Here is a 23,537-nt window from a genome sequence, read left to right as displayed (position 1 = left end):
CCATTCTGGGTATTCGGGAATTAGCAAGAAGAGGCCATCTAATAGTATTTGTCTTTACAGTTACTGTCTTTACTTGTTCTTGTTCTTTTACTGGCAGCTTTCTTGGATAGTTTTTGTCTTCTGTTTTCTAGCAAAATTGTTTCATATATATGTGGAACATATATTTGATATATGTGTATATAAAATTACAGTACCCTTTTTATGTTCCAAGCATTATGATAAGTGCTTTGTAGGAATTGTTAAATCTTCTCAGCAGCCCTGTTGTACAGTTGAGATAACCAAGGCCTGGAGCAGGTAAGAATTTTCCCAAAGCCTCATGCAACGAAGCAGTAGTGGCTTGGTGAAGAGCGTGAACTGGGAACTGGGGATTCATGTTGCTACGGTCATTTTCTTAACATTCATTCTCAAAATGTTCGGATGTCAAAATTAGAAATTTCGAATTCCGATTTTCCATTTTTAACTTGGTTATCCCTTAGTTTAACGTGTATCATTAATCTCTTGGTTTCCTCTCTATAATTGAGGTTCTATCACTTATCATTCTGACAGCAATTTGCATATTAATCCAGGACAAGAAATTCACATCTCCCTGAGCAGGCTCATACCCTTCCATGACTTTACCCTAATCTTTCTCCTTACTTTGGACAATTCTTCTGAACTTCAGACTCTATTTCCCAGCCACAGTAGGGCATCCTATTTGCCTATCTGCAGACACCAGCATTCTAACTTGTCCCAAATGAATTTATCTCACCCCAACCTACCTCTCCTATTTGCTATCTCTGTTCATGGCATTTACAGCTCATCAGCCGACCATGCTAGAAACTGTAGAATTATCTATGGCTCTCTTTACTCTCATTCTTTACCTCTGATGTGTTAGCAAGTCCTGGTTATTTAAACCCTTTAATGCTCTTTGCTGGGCATTCCCATTGCTATTGTTCTGGATGCGTTATCATCATTCCTAATGTAGATTACTATAAAAAGATTCTTAATTTATACCTGCTTCTAGGAAACCCCTCTCATCCTCCCTCACACTCTAGCCAGAGTAACCTTAAAGCACATCCCACCTAAAAACCTTTCAGTATCCCTGCTGCACACAAGGTGAACGCCAGACTCCTTGGCAGGATATGGAATGCCCTTCATTAGTTCATCTTCCTTATCTTTCCACCTTCATCTTCTTCCACTCCTTGACTTCTGTTCCACACACCCTATGTTCCTGCCACTCTTACTTAACCAACTCTTCCTAAAGATGTCACTCTTCAGGGGCGCCTGGGTGGCACAGCGGTTAAGCGTCTGCCTTCGGCTCAGGGCGTGATCCCGGAGTTATGGGATCGAGCCCCACATCAGGCTTCTCCGCTATGAGCCTGCTTCTTCCTCTCCCACTCCCCCTGCTTGTGTTCCCTCTCGCTGGCTGTCTCTGTCTCTGTCGAATGAATAAATAAATAAAATCTTTAAAAAAAAAAAGATGTCACTCTCCATGCCTTTGCACCTGCTGTTCCTTCAGCTGAAAAGGATATCCTTTTGTCTCTGCTCCATCTGGAAAAATCCTACTCTTCCTTCCTAGCCCAGCCCCAATGTCACCTCTCTGACAAAGCATTCCCTGAAAAGTCTTTGTGTCATTACTTTCAGGACTGTGCAACCATTACACTTTGTATAAACTTCTATCACTATAATTAAAAGATTGTCAGTAATTATTTATGCATCTGTCCCTCCTCACTGATTGTGAACTCCTCAAAAAGAGGATTGTGCTTTTGTCATCTTCATGTTTCTTTTTTTTTTTTTTTAAAGATTTTATTTATTTATTTGACAGAGAGACAGCCAGTGAGAGAGGGAACACAAGCAGGGGGACTGTGAGAGGAAGAAGCAGGCTCCTAGCAGAGGAGCCTGATGTGGGGCTCCATCCCAGAACACCGGGATCACGCCCTGAGCTGAAGGCAGATGCTTAACGACTGCACCACCCAGGCGCCCCATCTTCACGTTTCTGATCTCCAGCACCAAACATGCCGGGTACTTAGTTCATATTCAGCAAATATTGATGAATAAGAAAAAAAGGGTTGAACAAACTAATGAGGAAGGAAAGGGCAATGTTTATTCCATTTGACAACTTTAGTGTATGTCAGGTATGATCCCAGGCCCAGCAGCATAAGCATCACCTGTGATCTTGTTAGAAATACACATTCTTAGCCCCATGCCAGATCTACCACTCAATCAGAGGTCGTGGTGATGGATCGCAATCTATATTTTAACAAGCCCTCTGGCTGATTCAAATGAATGTTTAAATTTGAGAACCACCGGTGTATTTGAACCTGATTGATGTGTACAGCAGATCTCAGCTGTAATGTAATGGGGAAAAAAAAATCTGACTGAAGCCATGAGACCTAGTTCTCAGTTCTGCCACCAGCTTCTAATCAGCTCTTGAGCAAGCCACTTAAACTTTTAGAACATGTTACCCTCCATGAAGTCAGAAGACTAGTCAATCTCTAAATTCCTTCTCATCATGAAGGTTCTCTCTTTGTATGAAAGAGATGTACTCTCTGATGCCAAAGGAGAGAGATAGTAGTGGAGAACAAAGAAAACTGAAATAGCACTCTCTGCAGTGATGGTGTGAAGCTGCCACAGAAGCTCAGACCATTGCTCCTACAAGTTCACTCTCTAGCAACCTGAAGCAGCAAATGCTTCATGCTTCACAGGAATTTAATAATCCCTCACCCCAATTAATGCACCAACCAAAGAAACAATTCTACAGGGGTGGAACAGGGTCCTTTCTGACCCTTTTGTGATCAGATCATTCTTGGAAGCATGAAATGTGATTATCCTCTCCTGGTGTGTGTAAATGCTCAGACATTCAAACGAAATACAGGAAATCAGGAAGAGTTGAGATTGGTGGTGTGGTATGTGTGTGTGGTCTCTTTCTATTTCCCAAAAATCCAAATAGGAAAATCCCTCCTTCAGTTTCACTCTGCATAATACTGGTTTAGTGATGTGCATTAAATCAAACACGTTATGTTATCCAGGCTGTGTCTAGCATAAGAATAAACCTCAGCAAAGGAAAATATTCCATCAGTGAGCAGGCAAAGCAGACCAATAAAAAATGCACATTCTATCATATACATATGATATATGATATATATATGATATATATATGATATATATATGTTTTAAATGTTTTAAAAATGTTTTAAAAAATAAATATGTTTTAAATATCATATATATGTTTTAAATGATGTCCACCTATATGTGAAAGTAAGTGCAAACAATAAAATCCAGTAAGTGATTTTATCACTCTAACGGCCAACTACAAAAATAGTCCTTTAGGCCTGGAACCTGAAGCCAGTACTGGCGGAAGTGCTAGATTTTAGTTGTGTTATCATAAAAAAGTTTCAATAACTAGAAGAAATATGGCCTCATTTCCTTCAGGGGGATTATCATTTTCAGGTACCTCAGATGCGTTGAATTAAGATTCAGTCCAATATGCATTTATTAGCCTTTGTTATTTGCCAGATACTCTACTTGGTGTGTTGGGAATATTACAGGGTTCCTGCTCCTAGAAGTTGAGTCTAGTGGAAGAGACGGACTCTTTAAAAAGTAATTATGGTATAAGTAGGGATTATACGCTGGGTACATGGAAGCAAGACAGAGGGATATTTTAGATCTTACTAAACAGGTACAGAAATCAAGTCTGATATCTTACTTGGAGCAAAGCCCGATCAACATTCGGACAAATTCTGGATCACCAGGAGGATGAATAAAGCATACATATGTCAAGAGGAAGGGCTACCAACACTCATATCTAGGCATGTCATCAAACAGAAACTCTAAAGGGAAATTCTCAGAATTCCTTGACTTGGGATTGCTTTGAGCAGCATTCTGTGCAGCCGTGCTTAGAACTCTGTGACAGGGAACTGCAAAATGCCTGTCAAAACCCTTGACAAGTGAAAGACAGGCAAACTGGAGGGGGAGCTTTCTCTCCATCCTCACCAGCCTGTGAACACCTGTTACTAACAGAGCAAGCTGAGAGACACATTTGGCACATGTTGGCAGCACCAGCAGAATCAGCCCCTCCTCACGATTTAGTGAAAACGTGATCCTTTTTCTGTGGCTTCTGCTGCACAAAACCCATTTCAATTCCCTTTGCTGTATAGTTATCAGAACTGAGAGGGAGAGGGGCGCCTGGGTGGCACAGCGGTTAAGCGTCTGCCTTCGGCTCAGGGCGTGATCCCGGCATTATGGGATCGAGCCCCACATCAGGCTCTTCCGCTATGAGCCTGCTTCTTCCTCTCCCACTCCCCCTGCTTGTGTTCCCTCTCTCGCTGGCTGTCTCTATCTCTATCGAATAAATAAATAAATAAAATCTTTAAAAAAAAAAAAAAAGAAGTGAGAGGGAGAGATAAGAAAACCTAAGCCAGTTTTACCATGGCTGAATATGAGCATGACAAAAATTTTGGCAGCATTCTTTCTGAAGTGAGAAAAATCACCTTGTGATTTAGTGGGGAGCTTTTCAATTGACAATCACCTTCATGAATTTATACAGTTGGCTCTATAGCAAGTTGAGAGAATGGGCAGGGCATGTCACATAGTCCCCATTTTACAGATAAAGCAATGAAGGTGGCTTCGGGTGGGTGAGGGACTGTACAATCACCAGTAAGAAGCAGATTTGATCATGTGAGTGCGGCTCTTTGGCATCTTCGCAGGACATTGGTTCTCAAAGAATTCAGAGAGATGTGTCTACTTGAATTCTAGCCTTCCAGGCGGAAAGTAGTTTAGGTTGCACCTTTCAAAGCAACAGAAGTTCAACTTGTCTACCTCAAAGTGCATCAGCTGTTTTTGGAAGCCTGAGGTTCACAAGGACTGGAATGATGCAGGTGGAAGGTGTGCTGCTGTTAGAGGCAGCCAGCTGGAAGCTGTCTGTCCCTAAATAAGCTTATGAAATGTGAAAAGTCGTACCCACCAAGTTTTGTGAGAACTGAATGTTTAATGACCATGATGCACTAGGCAGACAGTCAACGATGATCAGTAGTTTTTAAAAATACAAATAACGCATGACTACTGCTCTAGCCTGCTGGTTGAGGACTCAGGGTCTGGATGTGGGGAAGGGACTTCTCTCCTAGTGATTGTGGAATTGAGTGTTTTTGGTCATATCATGTATCACAGACAGATGCCAGGAAGGCAGAATGTTAAAAACTTGGAAACCTGCTCATTGCTCGAGGCATGTCTGTACTTGCAATTTGGCTCAGTTCATTCCAATTTTTTACTTTAAAATGTTTCATTTAATTAGAAATGTAACTTTAAAATAAACAGCAAATGAAAAATAAAAAAAGAAAAACGACAAACTCTATCTAGAAAAAAAGTTCTCCTCTGAGGGGGCTCCAGAGTTGGCTCTACAAAAGTACCAGCTGCCAGTTTGTTTTATTATTACTTGGTTTAAATATATCTATGGCTGAGGAGGAGGAGGGCAACTGACAGCAGCTTTGGCTTCCTGCAATGCTTGATGCTTATTTCACCAAGTTGCTTGTGGGACTGACAAGCTTTTCCTTGACATGAGCTCTAAATGAATCCCTAAGTTGAGTCCTTTCTCCACCACTTATTGACTGTCTCACTTCCTCATTCGGAGAATAGAGATGATCTTACCCATCTTGTCTGTCTATGGCTTTTTGCATAGATCAAATAAAATAAATGGATATGTAAGTCTTTGAAACTGTACATAGCACCCTACTAGTTTTACTCCTCTCATTCAGTTGTATTTTTCAAAAATATGCAGTGCAACCCTTCAGAAACAGAGTGGTGCTACCAGGCATTCTGAATCGAAAATCTCCCAAGCTATCCTTTTTCGGTGCAATGTTAGCCATTCTCCTTTGAAACCAATTTAGCTCTTCAAAAACACCACTATGATACCAATTCTTACATAAATACCATGATTTCTTCGAACTTGCTTTGTAAGAGATAATCTTACTAAGACTTAGAGCTTTGAATCCCTCAAATTAGAGGATGAAACATGTCTGCTTCTTTCTTCTCCTAATAGTTCACATACTGTCCTATGATTCCTCTTCCCTTTCCTCTGATGTTTGATGTGAAATGTGGCATTTCTTTCCACAAGGATGCCATACAGAGTCCTAGCTGTTCAGGGGCATGGCCATTTCTCAAAAATTGGAGTCAAGGGGCGCCTGGGTGGCTCAATTGGTTGCCTCTTGGTTTTAGCTCAGCTCATATCTCATGGGTTGTGGGATGGAGCCCCAGGTCGGTCTCCACACGGTGTTCAAGCTCAGCAGGGAGGCTACTCGAAGAGTCTCTCCTATGCCCCTCCTCCCACTTGTGCTCTTTCTCTCTGTCTCTATTTGAACTTTGGCGGGAACATCATGTCTAGTTAAGGGCTTTTCTTTTGAAGTTTGGAATACTCTACTGATCTTTAGAAATTATTATAAGATCTTTTGTATCCAAGATTTTCTCTTACTGAATGTAGCTTTCACTTATTTTCTTGAATGCAGATTATATATGTGTGAAAAATATATATTGGGTATATTTTATATAAGATATATATTTTTTTAATTAAAGTAATACTCAAAAAAATAAAATAATACTTATTTAATTATAATAATAATATTTTTTAATTAAAATAATTAAAATAATACTCAATATTGGGTATATTTTATATAAGATATATATTTTTTTAATTAAAATAATACTCAAAATAAAATTTCTGACAAGTCTGGCTTTTTATTTTCAGTAGTCATCTAGATATAGCCAATACGAAACGAAGAAAGAGGTACAAGTTTATTTTCTTTATTTGGATTCCAGTTGGTTAACATACAGTGTAATATTAGTTTCAGGTGTATGATACTGTGATTCAACACTTGCATATATCACCCAATGCTCATCACAAGAAGTGCACTCCTTAATCCCAATCACCTATTTAACCCATCCCCCCACCCACCTCCCCTCTAGTAACCATCAGTATGTTCTCTACACTTAAAAGCCTATTTCTTGGTTTGTCTTCCTCTCTCCCTTTTTTTTTCTTTGCTTGTTTTATTTCTTAAATTCCACATATGACTCAAATCATATGGTATTTATCTTTCTCTGACTGATTTTGCTTAGCATCATACTCTCTAGCTCCATCGATGATGTTGTGAAAGGCAAGATTTCATTCTTTTTATGGCTGAGCAATAATAGTCCATTGTGTATATATACCAACTCCTCTTTATCCATTCATCAGTCCATGGACACTTGTGCTGTTTCCATATTGGGCTATTGTAGATAATGCTGGTATAAACAACCAGGTGATTGTATCCTTTGAATTCGTATTTATCCTTTGGGTAAATACCTACTAGTGCAATTGCTGGATTGTAGGGTAGTTCTATTTTTAACTTTTTGAGGAATCTCCATACTGTTTTCCCCCATACTGGCTATGCCAGTTTGCATTGCCACCAACAGAGCAAGAGGGTTCCCCTTTCTCCACATACTTGCCAACACCTGTTGTTTCTTGTGTTGTTGACTTTAGCCATCCTGACTGGTGTGAGGTGATATCTCATTGTAGTATTTTTTTTTTCAGATAGGCTCCATTGCCCAGTGTGAAGCCACTCATGGGGCTTGAATTCATAACCTGAGATCAGGACCTGAGCTGAGATCAAAAGTCAGATGTTTAACCTACTAAGCCACCCAGGTGCCCCATCTCACTGTAGTTTTGATTTGTATTTCCCTTATGATCAATGATGTTGAGCATCTTTTCATGTATCTAATGGCCATCTGGATGTCCTCTTTGGAAAAATGTCTATGTCTTCTGCCCACTTTTAATTGGATTATTCATTTTTGGGGTGTTGAGTTTTATAGGTTCTTTAAAAATTTTGGATACTAACCCTTTATCAGATATGTCATTTGCAAATATCTTCTCCTATTCTGTAAGTTGCCTTTTAGTTTTGATGACTGTTTCCTTCCCTGTGCAGAAACTTTTAATTTTGATATAATCCCAATAGTTTATCTTTGTTTTTGTTTCCCTTGCCTCAGGAGACCTATCAAGAAGAAGTTGCTATGGCTGATGTCAGTTTACTGCCTGTGTTCTCTAGGATTTTTATGGTTTCATGTCTCACGTTAAGGTCTGTAATCCATTTTGAATTTATTTTTGTGTGTGGTGTAAGAAAGTGGTCCAGTTTCATTCTTTTGCATGTTGCCACCCAGTTTTCCCCACGCCACATTTTGAAAAGACTGTCTTTTTCCTGTTGGATATTCTTTCCTGCTTTGTTGAAGATTAATTAACCATATAGTTGTGAGTTCATTTCTGGTTCTCTGTTCTGTTCCATTGATCTTTGTGTCTGTTTTTGTGCCAGTACCATACTGTTTTGATCAATGCAGCTTTGTTATATAACTTGAAGTCCAGAATTGTGATGCCTCCAGCTTTGCTTTTCTTTTTCAGGGTTGCTTTGACTATTTGGGGTCTTTTGTGGTTCCAGACAAATTTTAGGATTGTTTAGTCTAGTTCTGTGAAAAATGCAGTTATTATTTTGATAGAGATTACACTAATGTAGATTGCTTTGGGCAGTATAAACATTTTAACATTATTTGTTCTTCCAACACATAAACATGGAATGTCTTTCTATTTCTTTGTCTCATCTTCAATTTCTTTTATCAGTGTTTTATAGTTTTCAAAGTACAGGTCTTTCACCTCTTTGGTTAGGTTTATTCCTGGGTATCTTATTGGTTTTGATGCAATTGTAAATGGGATAGATTCCTTAATTTCCCTTTATGCTGCTTCATTATTGGTGTATAGAGATGCAAAATTTCTGTAAGTTGATTTTGTATCCTGTGACTTTACTGAATTCATTTATCAGTTCTAGCAATTTCATGGTGAAGTCTTTTCTACGTTTCTACATAGAGTATCATGTCATCTGCAAATAGTGAAAGATTTATTTCTTCCTTGCCGATAAATGTCTTTTATTTCTTTTTGTGGTCTGATTGCTGTGGCTAGGACTACCAGTACTATGTTAAATAATAGTGGCGAGAGTAGACATCCCTACCTTCTTCCTGACTGTAGAGGAAAAGCTCTCAGTTTTTCCCCATTGAGTATGATATTAGCTCTGAGTTTTTCATATATGGCCTTTATTATGTTGAGGTATGTTCTCTCTAAATCTACTTTGCTGAGGGTTTTTATCATGAATGCATGTTGTACTTTGTCAATCCTTTTTCTGCATCTGCTGAAATGATCATATGGTTTGTATCCTTTCTTTTGTTAATGTAGTGTATAATATTGATTGATTTGTGAATACTGAACTACCCTTGCAACACAAGAATAAGTCCCATTTGATCATGGTGAATGATTTTTTTAATGTATTGTTGAATTCAGTTTGCTAGTATTTTACTGAGAATTTTTGCATCCATATTCATCAGGATATTGGCCTGTATTTCCCTTTTTTAGTGGTTTTTTCCCTTTTTTATCTGGTTTTTGTATAAGGGTGATACTGGCCTCATAGAATGAGTTTGGAAGTTTTCATTTCTTTTCTATTTTTTAGAAATAGAAAGGTTTAAGAGGAATAGGTATTAAGTCTTCTTTAAACGCTTGATAGAGTTCATCTGTGAAACCATCTGGCCTTGGATTTTTGTTTGTTGGGAGTTTTTGTTTTGTTTGTTTGTTTACTGATTCAATTTCTTTCCTGGTTATCAGTCTGTTCAAGTTTTCTATTTCTTCATGTTTCAGTTTTAGTAGTTACATGTTTCTAGGAATTTATCCATTTCTTCCATGTTGTCCAATTTGTTGGCCTGTAGTTTTTCATAATATTCTCTTACATTTGTTTGTATTTCTGTAGTGATGATTGTTATTGCTCCTTTCTCATTTGTGATTTTATTTGTTTGGATCCTTTCTCTTTTCTTTTTGATAAGTCTGGCTAGAGATATGTAAATATTATGAATCTTTCCAAAGAACCAGCTCTTGGTTTCATTGATCTGTTCTATCGTTCTTTTGTTTTTTGTTTCTTTAGTTTCTATATCATTTATTTCTGCTCTGATCTTTATTATTTTCTTCCTTCTGCTGGCTTTAGATTTCATTTGTTGTTCTTTTCTAGGTCCTTTAGATGTAAGGTTAGGTTGTTTATTTGAGATTTTTCTTGCTTCTTGAGGTCGGCCTGTATTCCTATGTATTTTCCCTCTTTGGACTGCTTTACTGCATCCCAAAGGTTTTGGACCATGTGTTTTCATTTTCATTTGTTTCCGTGTATTTTTTAAATTACATCTTTGATTTCCTGCTTGACCCATTCATTATTTGGTAATATATCATCTAACCGTGTATTTGTGGTCTTTCCAAATTTTTTTTAATAATTTTTATTTTGTTATATTAGTCACACAGTACATCCCCAGTTAGATTTTTTCTTGTGGTTGATTTCTAGTTTCATAGTGTTGTGGTCAGAAAAGTTGTGTGGTATGATTTTATTCTTTTTGTATCTGTTCAGGCTTGAATTGTGACCTAATATGTGATCTATTCTGGAGAATGTTCTATGTGCACTTGAAAAGAATGTGTATTCTGCTGTTTTAGGAAGGAATGTTCTGAATATATCTGTTAAGTACAGCTGGTTCAGTGTATCATTCAAAGCCATCGTTTCCTTGTTGATGTTCTGTTTAGATGATGACCATTGATGTAAGTGGGGTATTAAAGTTCCCCACTATTATTGTATTACTATTGATTAGTTCCTTTATGTTTGTTATTATTATTTGTTTTATATATTTGGGAGCTCCCATGTTGGTGCATAAATATTTACAATTGTTATATCTCCTTGTTGGGTTATCACCCTCATTATGATATAGTGCCTTTCATTATCTCTTGTTACAGTCTTTGTTTTTCTTTTCCAAATTTTTATTTAAATTCTAGTTAATTAACATATAGTGTAATATTGGTTTTAGGAGTCGAATTTAGTGATTCATCACTTACATATAACATGCAGTGCTCATCATAATAAGTGCCCTCTTTAATACCCATTACCCATCTAGCCCATCCCCACCCCATCTCTGTTCATCAACCCTCAGTTTGTTCTCCATCATTAAGAGTCTCTTATGGTTTGCTTCCCTGTCTCTTTTTTTTTTTCCTTCCCACATCTGTTTTGTTTCTTAAATTCCACATATGAGTGAAATCAGATGGTATTTTTCTTTCTTTCACTGACATATTTCACTTAGATTAATATACCTTAGCTCTATCCATGTCATTGCAAATGGCAAGATTTCATTCGTTTTGTTGGCTGAGTAATATTCCATTACACACACACACACACACACATACACACACACATATATTTTTTATTTTTTATTTATTTTTTTTAAGTCTAGTTTGTCCAATATAAGTGTTGCTACTCTGGCTTTTTTGCGACATCCACTTGCATGACAAATGTTTCTCCGTACCCTCACTTTCAGTCTGGAGGTGTCTTTAGGTCTAAAATGAGTCTTCTGTAGGCAGCAAATAGATGGGTCTTGTTTTTTTGTATCCATTCTGACACCCTATGTCTTTTGATTGGATCATTTAGTTCATTTACATTCAAAGTAATTATTGATGGCTATGTCTTTATTGCCTTTTATTACTTGTTTTGTCATTGTTTCTGGAGATTTTCTCTGATCCTTTCTTGTCTTTGTCACTTTTGGTCTTTCTTTCCCACTCAGAATCCCCTTTAATATTTCTTGCAGGGCTGATTTAGTGTTCACATACTCCTTTAGTTTTGTTTTGTTTTTTGTTTCTTGTTTTGTGTTTTTTTTTTAGGTGGGGTCTGGAAAATTCTTTATTTCTCCTTCTATTCTGAATGACAGACTTGATGGATAGAATATTCTAGGCTGCAGACTTTTCCCATTCAGCCCATTGAATATATAATGCCACTGCCTTCTAGCCTGCAAAATTTCTGTTAAGAAATCTCTAGCTAGCCTTATGGGTCTTCCCTTGTAAGTTAAGGACTCCTTTTGTCTTGCTGCTTAAAATTTTTCATTATCACTAGATTTTGTAAATTTAATTACAATATGTTGTAGTGTTGGCTTGCTTTTGTAAATTTTAATGGGAGTTCTCTGCACCTCCTGGATTTAGATATGTGTTTCCTTCCCCATATTAGGGAAATTTTCAGGTATTATCTCCTCAAATAGATTTTCTGCCCCCTTTTCTCTCTCTTCTTCTTCCGGGACTCCTATGATACAAATGTCATCACATTTGATGGAGTCACTGAGGTTCCCTAAGTCTAGTCTCAGGTTCCATAATTATTCTTTCTCAGATCTTCGGTTAGTTTCATTATTTTTCTTTACTTTGTCTTCTAGGTCACTAATTCATTCCTCTGCTTCTTCCCGCCTGCTGTTTATTGTATCAAGCACGTTTCCAATCTCATTTATTGCATTCTTCATCTCTGATACTTTTTTTTTAACTCTTTTATCTTTGTGGTAAGAGTCTCCTTGATGTTTCCTATTCTTTTCTCATGCCTAGTGACTATCCTTGTTTGGTGTTTTAAATTCTCCATGAGGCATGTTACTTATATTTCTTTTGCTTTGATCTCTTGCTGTGGCATTATCTTGTTCTTTCATTTGGGATTCCTCCATTATGGCATTTTGTCTAAGTCTCTGCCTTCTTCTCTGTGTTAGGAAAGCCAGTTATATTTCTTGCTCCTGAAAGTAATGACTTTATGAAGAAGAGGTCATGTAGTGTTCAGGGCCTGGCACTTCAGGGACTGTCTCTGGCATGTCCTTCATGTTTTTTGCTTGTATTTTGGGTGCTCTTTCCTTCAGGTCAGTCATCTGCAGAAGCTCTCCTTGCCTGCTGTGGGCAGTGTTTGGTCCTTGGCCTGAATGTGGTGAGTTTTAACTAGGTGTGCTCTGAATGAGACCTGATACTATTTCCATGAGAACTGAGGCCCTGCAGAAGTCTCTGGTCAGGAGACATGGTGTGTGCAGGGGTTTGTGCTGGTACTGAGGTAAACTTGACTGAAAGGGGCAGTCCCAATAGAGTACAAGTGTTTGGGGCTTGGTGTAAGTAAGTTAGGTAGCCAGTGTCAGTGCTGTGCTGCTTCCTGCAGGTGGCTCTGTGTTTATGTTGAGTAGAGATGAGAAATGGTGCCAGCCAAATCCTTTTTTCCTGGAAAGGCATCTCTTTGAATGCAGCCTCTCAGGGAAGCACTGTGAGAAGAGCAAATAATCTCCCCTCTGTGTGCTCCAGGCATTTTTCAAATTGCTCTTTCCACACTGTCTGCCCCCAGACAGTGACCTCTGGGCTCTATTCCAGCTAAGTCAGCTGACATTTAAAACTCCAGGCTTTAAGCCCCAGTGGTTGCAAGAACTCAGGGAATTCAGCACCTCTCATTTTCCAAGCTTTGGGGAAATGTTCTCCTTGTACATTCCTTTGTATGGTCCTCTCTCTCTCCCCTTTCCCCACTATCACAGTTCCCTCCCCTCTGCAGCACCTGTGATCCCTTTCTTTCCTAAACCTCTGTGTCTGCACTTCCTACTTTCTTTCATGTGGCTTCTTCTCTCCCTTTAGTTTGTGGAGTTTGTTCTGTCCTTCCTCAGGTCAACTTCTGGGGTATTTAGGATGATTTGGTAGTTATCTAGTTATGTTTGTGGGACAAAACAAGCCTTGGGTCCTCCTACTCCACCACCGTCTTCCTTCTGACCAACCAGGAGGTACAAGTTCAGACTTTAATTCTCAGTGATCTTAAATAAGTCAATGGTAATGATTCTCAAATTTACACCTCTTGACCCAAAGTCCTCCTGAGCTCCAGATTCATATATTCTATTGCCTTTTGACATTGCTGTTTGGATGACTAATAGGTGTCTTGAATTTAACACTCCCAAACCCAAAACTAAGAAACTCTTGATGTCTCCTTTTACTTCCCAAATCTGCTTTATCTCTTTGTCCCTTTCTTAAGAAGTGGCATCACCATCTCTTGCTGCTCATATCAAAAACCTGAAAGTCATCTCTGACTCTTCCTTTTCTCTTACATTACATACCTATTAAGTTAATTAAACAAAGAGGCCATTATACTGAGGTTGCTCATGGTAGCCTACATAAACAACCAAAAATCTAAACTTGTAAATGCCTCAAGTTAATGGAATTGAAACGTGAAGGACAACCAATCACAAGGAGCCAAATATGCTTTAAGCTATAGCCAATCAATAATTTCCTCTTTGTTTCCATAATTTCTACTATATGAATCTTTCCCCTGGCTTCTGTACCGGAGTGCTCCTAACCACTTCTGGTTTAGCACTGGCTGATTTGAATAAATTTTTACTCAAATAAACTCTTAAAATTTTTAACAGGTCACAGTTTATCTTTTAATACACTCAACCCCACAGCAAGTCCTGTTAGTTCTATCTTCAGAATATTCCTAAAGTCTGACCCCTATCACCACCTACATCATCCTGCTTCAAGTCACCATAGCTGTTACCTGGCCTATCGTAATCCTCTCCTGACTGATTTTCCTTCTTGTCTTATACTTCCTACACTTTCAGCCCACACAACAGCCAGAATGACCAATTCAAATGTAAATTGGATCATGTCATACTCTTTCTTAAAACCCACCAATCACAGATCTTTTCCTATCACACTTAGAATAGATTCTTAGAATAACTTCTTTTTCTTGGCCTTTGAGATCTTATATGATTGAGCCCTGGATAGTTGTATGATCTCATTTCACACTTTCCCTCTTGCTCACAGAGTTCCAAGCATATTCTTTGCTCTCTTTCAAACACACATATAACATCTCATCTCAGAGTCTGCACTCACTGTTTTCTCTTCCTGGAAATCCTCCCCTCAAATAGTCACATAGCTTGTCCTGTCTCACATATCTAACATCTGTTAGATATCTGCTCAAATTCTCTCAGAGTGCTTTCTGTCAAATCCAGAAGAGTTTCCACTTTTGCCCCTATTACTCTATCTCTTTTCTGTACTCTTTTTCTTCCTAACACCCATCTCTACCTGACCTTCTGCTCAAACACATAACCACACTTGTTCATTCCTCAGTCAAATGTAAGTGTCAGGAGGATAGAAATTTAGAGTGTTACTTTTACAACTTTATTCCTGGTAACTAGAACAGTGCCAGGTATTCAGTAAGAGCAAAATTAATAATTGTCAATCAATGAAAGCATGCATATTCCTGGCCTGTTTCTTTTCTGTAAAAAATGGCCTATGACAATACCACTAGCCTTAAAAGCCCATGATTCCTTGCTTTATTTTTTGGTTTATGATCTTGCTTTATTATGCACAGAAAGTCAACTGTGTCAAAAAACAGTAGCGTAGGAGGCAATGAGGTAGCCAAATAGCATCTTACAGTAACTTTTAAGAACTTGCTCTTAAATTTGCTTCTGATTAAATGTCTTGTTCCTTAGAATTTATGTTTATGGCATATAAATTAGTATAGCTAATACAATGGGTACAAATAATCTGAGTGTGCCCAATTAAGGAAACCAAAATGCTGGTGAGGTCTGGAAGCTTAGGGCCAGCCTTTCTATTTCCAGAGAGCTTTATACATGTAGCCACATAGGCAATGACATCCTCAGATCATTCTGTTTGAGGTCCTAATTTTCAGGTACTTCCCAGGCAATGTATTATAATCAAATGAACAATCTGATTCTGATTATCTGTTCCAACACATCCTGTAGGTGTAGTCAAAGCATAAATTATCTGAGCTTCACCTATTAAATGGATTGACCAAGATAATGAAATAGTTTCATGCAGAAATCGATCTGTGTATTTAAGGTGGGGAAACAGACTGACAGACCTCTTTCATAATGCTCATGACAGCCAGCCCTTTTTGGCTTCCATTCAACATGAAGAAGTTTGAAGTCAATTTAGAATAATCCCAGTACTATTTCTTACTAATGAATAAGAAGGGTGGCACCATTCACTTTTAAATACCCTTACTCTTAAGGCAAGTGTTCACAGAGAACACAGAGGATATAAAAATTTTCCTTTACTTTGAGACATAACTTCAATTCCATAATCATCCAGAAGACAGAGTAGCTTCTTACATATCAGAGTTGCCTACTCCTTCTACCTTGTAGTCACTAGAAAGCAAACCCCTCTCTCTACGACTGATGTCTATTTGACCTCTCTGCCTTTCTCTTCTGGAGGCCTCACTCTTCTTCTCATGTATCTGGCATAAGTTAACAATTATTTGTGGATGAGGATGTGTGCGGTGGGGAGGATAATACTTAGGATGCTGCAAGTGGAGAATTAGTAAAACAGTAAAATAGTTCTGTGCTGCCAAAACAATCTATTTACATACCTGGGGTTTCTGTTTCTTTCCTCATTTGATCTACACTACCAAATTCCTCTTTTTGCTATCCTGACTGTAATGTGTCTGCTCCCTGTAAAGGAGGAAGAATGAGAGAAAGAAATAAGTTTATCATATCACAATTAGCAAAATCAGATGGAGGAGGGTTTGGAGGAGGTTTACTGATGAGTTTTTTTAGAGAAAACCAAGGCAAGGGTGTTAAGCAACAGTAGCAACAACAACAAAAAAGTTGGAGAAGCTAAAGACAAGGCTTTAGAATCCAGCGTGTTTTTTTTCTTATATTATGAAACAATATAGTACTTGTATAAATTCTATACATTAGCTCAGAATCCCACCTGAGAATGTCCCATAGATCTGATTCTGCTTTGGCAAATTATAAGTGAGAGGGAAGAAGAGCAAATGCAAGAGTTAGATTAGTTCTTGACTGGTAGCTCTGTTGCCAAAATTACAGCCAAGTTTAAACCCAAGTTTCATGAGGTGTATTGGCTGTGAATTGAAAAGAAAAATCCACCAACACATCTGGGCACCTGAGATTAGAATGTGCAAACCACTGTGCTCAGCATTCCAACTATAGTCCTGAAATATAACGTCAGACGGAGTGGGGAGCCATAAAATGTGAAGTCAAAAGGCTGACTGAGTTGTCACTGGAAGGTTCATTACTAACTCTGATGTGCTCTTTGGCATTTACCCAGACAATCTGAGGCTATGACATTAACATGCGGTTCTTTATGTGAATCCAAGCCTTGCTGCTTCCCCAGAAAGAAATGTGAGAGGGGAAAACCTAAAATATTTTAATTTCTTTTGCAGTTTCACTAAAAGCCAGAATTTTTTAGATATATATAAAAGATATCATTAAAAATAAAAGTGTAAGCCCTTTTGTAATTTCATTCATATATTTTTAATGATAAATGCTATCCTTGTTTCAGATGCTTTTCAAATAAATCTACGTGTGCATCTTCAAAAATATTTACATGACTGGAAAAAAGTAAACTATTCCTTCATACCACTGAGGGTTATTAAATTTAAGGGAAAAAATAGAGAAAATGGCCTTTCTGCTTTTTATAACAAAGCAATCCAAAGGTCCTTTCCAATTGAGAAGAGCAACTTCCAAATATATATCTAAACATATATCTGTGTCCACTGTTTGGACTGCTTTTTGACAACACATGACATAAATCCCGCTTAGGGAGTAATTGCCTGGGATGGTGCCAAGTTACCAGGTCATTTAAATCGATGCTGTGTGCTATTGCACACTTAAAATTATTTACACTGCTCTTATCCTAGCTACAATCTGTTCTCTCTCACTAATGCAGTGGAGAGCAATTTACTCCAGAATACCAAAGTCCTTCTGATTTCATTTTTGCTCCCACATCTGCTGCTGTGAGCTCAAGTCCTAGAAATAAAACCAAATAAGGAAGCACATGGAAACTTCGGGGAAAGTGGGTTTTAGAGTAAACATCAATGAAATCTTCAAAGTTCTGTTTCTGACACTTGGTTCTAATTAACTTTAATGGTTGCTTGCCATTGTTCATTTGGGTGATTTGGAGGAGATCTTTCTTTCCTGGAAAACCCTAAAAGATACCAAACATGAATGTTTTGTTTAAGTCTCAATTCTTTTATTTTTAAACCTTCATGTTACTTACACCCACCTGCAGAGCTGTTGGAAGTTCTTAGTTTTGTTTTTGTCTCTTATTTTTAAATTTTTTCTTGTTTGTTTTGTTTGTTGGTTTGTTTGTTTTTTACTGAAAAAAAGTCAGGATCTGGTTAGAAATGGATTGAAAAATCAGACACTGTAGATTTTGACTAAGTAGTGAAAAATCAAAATAAATTAAATAATTAAATTAAATTAAATTAAATTAAAACTTCCTCATCACTGTAAACTAAAATCTGATGTGCTTCTGGCTATTCTGTGGTTCCAGAGTGGGAATCTAGGAGTTGCAAACATGCCAAAGATTAGGATATGAACAACTCCATTAGTCTTCCAGAGCTTTTCATCATGAAGGACCAGGAGTCTTTTAGTACTTGGTTGCTTATCAGAAACCCACCTCTTTCTTCTCTGCTAAGAACAGTCTAACTGTATTCATGTATCTAGCCCTTAGGAAATATTGACTATTCTAGCAACAAACAAAAACCTCACAATATTAACCTATTCCCCTTGATGGTGATTGGTTTAGGAGTGAGCATGTGATCCAGTTCTTGTCCAAGACGTTAAAGGTCAACTTGCTGAGAATCTTGTGAGGTTTCCTCAGTATTAATACAGATATATAGAAAGAGATGGACCCTCCTCTTCTTTTGATTGTTGGGTCTGTATTTGATGCCTGGCACTGCTGTAGGTGTCCATGGAGTGAACCAGTGTGAGGACAAGCCAATAAGTTATCGATGGCACAGCAGGAAGACAGAAAGCTATGTCCTTGATGACATTGTTAACTCAATGAAAGCATCTTACTAAAACCTCCTATGGAAAACAAAACAACAACAACAACAATAATTAAAAAAACAAACAAACAATTTCAGCCTACCAGAGAGGATGTTGAGGTCAGCAAACTGATATGAAGTTGAAGCAACTTTGTGAGAAAAAAAATCAATTTAAGTGTCATTAGCTCCCTACCCAACCTCCTAAATTCCACCATAAGACACATCTGACCAATTTCTGTGCACAGGAAGATATGACCAAATGAGAAGCACATCATTCCACTCTCTGGCAAGACACAGAAACTAAAAGTTGAATCCATTTAAAACTTTGGATGTAGAAGACAGCGCAGAGCTAGATGAAGAAAGTATTCCTCACTGGCAGGGTAACCTGTTGGAACTAGAAGTAAGAAGCAGGACCAAACTGAGCTCCTGGGTTTGGGAAGTTGAGAGCAGAAAACCATAGGAGCCTCAAAGCTGCTTTCATCTGTAGCAGAGTATTAAAAAGCCAGGACATGCCAGGGTAGTTTCAGAGTAATATTAATGAAAACTTGAAGAGCAAGAAAGAAGATGAGACTGTCTAGGGACCACATGAAAGCACATATGAAGTACCCTCTGGGGACTTGGATGTCTTGGGAGGCATTTGAGAATGGGGTTGCTGGGTGTCCAGCCAGAGAGCTATTTTTTTGTTAAGTTTATTGCATTCCCAGATCCTTGTGACAAGGAAAAACAGGGTTCTCTGTTATCAAACCAGTAGTCACTTTGATTTGGGTTAGAACAGAAAGCTGTGTGGAGAGACCTCCTTTACCAAGCCAAACTCTGTTTAATGGTATTTTGATGGTTCGTCATTGCTATTTTTAATGGAGTTCATTAATGTTGCCTACTCATAACACAATGAATGAATACATCCCAAAGAAAGACTGGTTACCCATTTGAGAGCTCATACAACTTAAGTTTCTGAAACATTAGTGTGCCTAAGACTCACCTAGTGGTCTCATTTGAATTGCTGAATTCTGGAGTCTGCAGATTCTCATTATGAGTGTCTGGGGTGAGGCCCAGGAATCTGCATTTTTAACAGGTTCCATATGTGACTCTAATATAGGTGATCTGTGGACCCCACTTTAAGAAACTCTGCTCTAAGAATTCTGCATTAAAGTACAGATGTTATAAATAAAAACATGTAGCTTTCCCTTCAAAGAAGGCTTTGCATTTGAAATATTGTTCCACAGATAGGAATGAGGTTGATACTGAATAGTCCTCTTGGGATCTACAAATAGTCCATGAGTTGTGATTTCGCCACCCAAGAGCTATTGCATAGCAGTCATTTTTCTTCGTAGAGGTTCCTTAAGCCTTACAGAAGGAATTTTGTTGTTGTTGGGGGGGGGGGTGGGATGACAAATATGGAAGACAATGTTCACTACATATTTCCTCCCTCACTACAAGTAGGAGCATAAGAGGAGGTCAAAAGTCCATTATCCTTGAGACCAAGAAGCAATGTATTGATCTGTGATTCCCTGAGAGCAGAGTTTGCTATCCATCTTTGCATTCCCAACACCCACCCATGACATCGCTCCGCCTACTACCTTGCACATAATAGGAACTTGCTAAATAGCTGTCAAATGTTAGTGGATTTGGGCCACAGTTTCTGGTCTGAAGTTACAATAACTTCAAGATAGCAATAGATAGACCCTAAATTCTTAGCTCCAAGAGGGAAGAGAAATGTGTGTTTTTTTTTATTTGCCCACAAATAAACAAATGTTTGTTGAATAACTGAATGAATGTGTGAGGGTATACAGACCCTAAAACTTTATAATCATCTTTTACATGACATTAGATTTTTTTATTTTAATAATTTTTTTATTATATTATGTTAGTCACCATACAGTACACCCCTAGTTTTTGATGTAAAGTTCCATGATTCATTACTTTCATATAACACCCAGTGCACCATGTATACATGCCCTCCTTAATACCCATCACCAGCCTATCCCATTCCCCGACCCCCTCCCCTCTGGCGCCCTCAGTTTGTTTAGGATGTGGAGAAAGGGGATCCCTCCTACATTGTTGGTGGGAATGCAAGTTGGTACAGCCACTCTGGAAAACAGTGTGGAGGTCCCTTAAAAAGTTAAAAATTGAGCTACCCTATGATCCAGCAATTGCACTACTGGGTATTTACCCCAAAGATACAGACGTAGTGAAGAGAAGGGCCATATGCACCCCAATGTTCATAGCAGCATTGTCCACAATAGCTAAATCGTGGAAGGAGCTGAGATGCCCTTCAACAGATGACTGGATTAAGAAGTTGTGGTCCATATATACAATGGAATATTACTCAGCCATCAAAAAGAATGATTTCTCAACATTTGCAGCAACATGGATGGGACTGGAGGAGATAATGAACCATGAGAGACTACATGACATTAGATTTTGAAACTATTTTTTTCTAGTAATGAAACACTCCTTCCAAATAAAAACTTGCAGGATCCTTCCAGATAAGACAGACAAAAACAAAACTGAGGGATTGGAAATTGAAGATTCTTCCTCTCTGTATCATTGCCATCCCTCAGCAATAGCCTCTGAACCAATTCCTATAAAACTAGTTTAAAACTATTGGTCTGTAGAATATTCACAAGGTACTTGTGCAGCTTTCTACACTTCTATATTTTTTACTTTTGTGTCAAGGGTTATTAAAAAACTAATTTTTGTGTGGTCCATCTTTGCAACAATAAGCAGAACAGATTTCTTTCCCCTCACAAGTGACAAATATTTAAATCTTCTAACTATAGGATGCACACACCCTGTGCTTTCTTTCTTTATAAAATCTAAAATAAAATATTATATATAATAAGAAACAAGGCTATTCTAAACATTTATTTTTAATTCATTTTACAGAGTGCATCTATCATAAATTGTATTTACTCATAATTGGCTATAGTAGCTGTAATTTTCCTTTTCTTTACATATTTTCCCACCAGATTTCTTCTGGCTCCCATGGTAAGCTGGTGGGACTAAAGTTCATGGTGTCCCCTGACTCCAACCCCACCCACTACCACTGACTGCCATCATCAATGCTGTCATCTCAAGGTACAAACATCAACCAGGCTGGCTAAGGTACTCATCTCCCTAACTACAGTGATTGACTCAGGAGTAAGCATGTGACTTGGGATTGATAGGTAGGTTCTGGGAGGGAAAGATCTTCTTTCTATTCTAATGCTATGCTATAAATGTGGGGGTTTGGGTATACTGCTGCCCATGTTTCTCCCCCACATAGGGAGAAGCAATACAAGATGAGACATGACCTGAAGATATCATATGAGCCCCTGGAATCTGACTATGTCACACACTGTGTGACACCTCTGACTTATCAGTTGTTTGAGCTTAAACATTCCCTTTTATCTTAAAATTGACTGACTTGGTTTCTGTCACAACCAAAAGATACCTTTTAAATAAAACATTAACTGTATTCGGAAGAACAGGAGGAATTTATGAACTTATAGACCACTGAAGAGCATTTAGTATATTGAAAAGCACTTGCTCCTAATTTCTTCCTTATTCATTTATACTCTCAAAAGGACCATGTAAACTAAATATGAGATTACACTGTAGAAAAAAGAAACTTTGTAGTTAATAAAACATTTTTCAAATAGCCACATAATTACCTATGGAGCTGCAAGGATTCTAATATTTTATTTTATTTTGACAAACTTCACTGTATGTTTTGTGTTATAGGTACTATTCTAGATGAAAGCATTAGAGACAAGTTAGAAATGAGTGTTTTTATTTATTCAAAATTTCTCTGTGTTCTTTTTTTCTGCATTTTTAAAACTTTAAACAGAAATTATGCATTAACATTTAAATTGATTTTAATAAATTAATATTAATAATAACTTAATTTGAACTTGAACTGTGCTTGATACATGCCAGGCTAAGTACTTATGTGCATTAGTTATTCCTAACAATAAACCAGTAGGGTTGGTATGGTCCAGCCACTAAGATGGCTCCAAGATGGCTTCAGTGATCTTTGCCTTTTGATATTCACACTCTTGTATACAGTCACTACCCACACTGAATAGAACTGACCTACATAACCAGTAGGATATTGTGGAAAGGATGATGTGGGACTTCCGAGGCTAAGTCATAAAATATACTGCAGATTCCACCTTGCCCTTTCTTAGATTACTCCCTTTGGAGGATGCTGACTTCCATGTTGTGAGGGTACTTATGTAGCCCTGCAGAGAAGTCTACACAGTGGAAAGCTGAGACATCTGCTAATAGCCAGCACCAACTCATTATGAATGCAAGTGAACAGATCCTTCAGCCTCAGTCTAGTCTTAGGATGACTGAAACTCCAGCCAACACCTTGACCACAACCTCATGAGAGAAAGTGAATCAGAACCATCCAGTTAAGCTGCTTTCAAATTTCTGACCCACAGAAAATATGAATAATGTTTGTGGGTTTTTTTTTTTTAAACCCACTAAGTTCTGGGGAAATTTGTTATGCAAGAGAGAACTAATACAGTTGTTTCTACTGCTATCCCCATTTTATAGGTGAAATAATTAAGTTTTATGAAGACTATAAAATGAACTCAAGATCACAAAGAAAGTAAGTGAGAGAAGCCTTTCACAGACCCCTGGGTGGCTCAGTCAGTTAAGCGTCTGCCTTCAGCTCAGGCTGTGATTCTAGGGTCCTGGGATGGATCCCCTGTCTGGCTCCCTGGTCGGCAGGAATCTTCTTCTCTCTCTCCCTCTGTCCTTCCCCCATGCATGCTCTCTCTCTTGCTCACTCTCTCTCAAATAAATAAATAAAATCTAAAAAAAAATAAAAATAAAAAAAAAACAACACAAAACCCTTTTAGATTTCAAAGCCCATGCTACATATTCTGGGAAGGGAACAATAAAAATAAAAGTCAT

The 23,537-nt window shown here is 37.9% G+C and overlaps 1 long non-coding RNA gene across 1 annotated transcript; it reads left to right on the top strand.

The window, feature by feature from the left end:
- The first annotated feature begins 1,804 nt into the window (after window positions 1-1,804).
- LOC130544011 (uncharacterized) lies at window positions 1,805-22,510 on the top strand. The gene is made up of 4 exons (XR_008959855.1): window positions 1,805-2,001; window positions 7,538-7,648; window positions 7,990-8,078; window positions 21,602-22,510. It is a non-coding gene; the product is annotated as an uncharacterized LOC130544011 (long non-coding RNA).
- Window positions 22,511-23,537: the final 1,027 nt, after the last annotated feature.

The sequence above is a fragment of the Ursus arctos genome, unplaced genomic scaffold, assembly GCF_023065955.2.
Source record: "Ursus arctos isolate Adak ecotype North America unplaced genomic scaffold, UrsArc2.0 scaffold_18, whole genome shotgun sequence".
Taxonomy (NCBI): domain Eukaryota; kingdom Metazoa; phylum Chordata; class Mammalia; order Carnivora; family Ursidae; genus Ursus; species Ursus arctos.
Note: the sequence above shows the minus strand (reverse complement) of the source record. Positions and strands in the feature narration are given on the sequence as shown.